Here is a 1,534-nt window from a genome sequence, read left to right as displayed (position 1 = left end):
CTCTCATTGCCCCATACTCCCCCCTCTGTAACATCTCCCCACGCCACCCTTGCCCCTTTCTTTGGTCCTACCTCAGCTTGAGGAGCCTCCCACCTCCCACTCTCTGTAAACCCAGACCGTTTAAAACATGCCACTTCACACCAAGTGTCTCTTCCCCTGTGGCCATTCACCTCCATTTGGTTCCTGCTGGCCCCCCTTCAATGTTAAAGTTCTTCCCCTTGTTTCACCTGTTGCACCACTCAATATGATCATGGCTGAACACTGAGCTCAATGCCATAATCCCAGCCTCCCCCCAGATGCCTTGATCACTTTAGTCAACAGCCTTATATCTACCTCCTCCTTGAAAACACATAATGTTTTGGTCTCAGCACATTGTGTGCTGGTGAATTCTACAGGCTCCCCCTCTCTGGGTGAAGACATTCCTCCTCATCTCAGTCCTAAAAGATTTGACCCTTATCCTTAAGCTATGACCCCTGGTTCTGAACTCCCCCACCACTGGGAACACCCTTCCTGCATCAAACCTGTCTCGTCCTGATTAGAATTTTATCAGTTCCTAGGAGATCCTCCTCATTTTCTAAACTCCAGTGAATACAATCCTAACTGACTCAATCTCTCCTCATACGTCAGTCCCGTCATCCCAGAAATACGTCCTCCATGCACTTAGAGTCATGGAGTCATAGAGATGCACAGCAAGGAAACAGACCCTTCGGTCCAACCTGTCCATGCCGACCAGATATCCCAACCCAATCTAGTCCCACCTGCCATTCCCACTCCCTCTATAGCAGGAGTATCCTTTCTCAGCTAAGGAAACCAAAACTGCACAATATTCCAGGTGTGGCCTCACCAAGGCGCCTGTACAATTGCAGCAAGCTATCCTGGTTCCTGGACACAAATCCTCTCACTATAGAAACCTACACACAGTTTGCCTTCTTTACTGTAAGCAGCACCTACACACTTACTCTCAGTGACGACCAGTGTGTGAGGACATCCAGCTCCCGATGAACATTCCCCTCCCCCAATTTACAGCTATTCAGATAATAATCAGCCTTCCTATTTTTGCTACCAATTTGAATATTCACACTTTATCCACATTACACAGCATCCGCCACGCATTTGCCCACTCAATCAGACAGATCAAACTGCAACATCTCTGCATCCTCCTCGGAGCTCAGCCTCCCACCCAGCTTTGTGTCATCTGCAAACGTTTTGATATTATATTTAGATCCCTCGTCTATCTCATTAACTATCTGTGAAATCTCAGGCCTTCCTTAACCCCTGTATTGATCCCAGACTGGATTCTACACTCTGCACTGATACACTGCTTTTACATGTGGATTAGGAACCGCTGTGGATTGGAGCACTTGGCCGAGCCTACTGACTAACATCAGAAACACAACACACGTCCCCTTCCTTTCGTTATTCAATGAGACTGGCCAGTGAGTGAATGTGAATATTATTAACAAATCCTTTCCCCCCTTCCTTCCCCACTTCCCCCCTCCCTTCCCCACTCCCCTCTTCCTTCCCCACACTCTAT

At 48.0% G+C, this 1,534-nt stretch overlaps 1 protein-coding gene across 1 annotated transcript in view; it reads left to right on the top strand.

Annotated features, from left to right (window-relative positions):
• Positions 1-1,534, top strand: part of ccr7 (chemokine (C-C motif) receptor 7) — an 18,621-nt gene that overhangs the window by 5,732 nt on the left and 11,355 nt on the right. The window lies entirely within an intron of this gene.

Source organism: Chiloscyllium plagiosum, chromosome 33 (assembly GCF_004010195.1).
Source record: "Chiloscyllium plagiosum isolate BGI_BamShark_2017 chromosome 33, ASM401019v2, whole genome shotgun sequence".
NCBI classification, from domain to species: Eukaryota; Metazoa; Chordata; class Chondrichthyes; order Orectolobiformes; family Hemiscylliidae; genus Chiloscyllium; species Chiloscyllium plagiosum.
The sequence above is the reverse complement of the archived record's forward strand: the minus strand, read 5'-3'. Positions and strand labels throughout refer to the sequence as shown.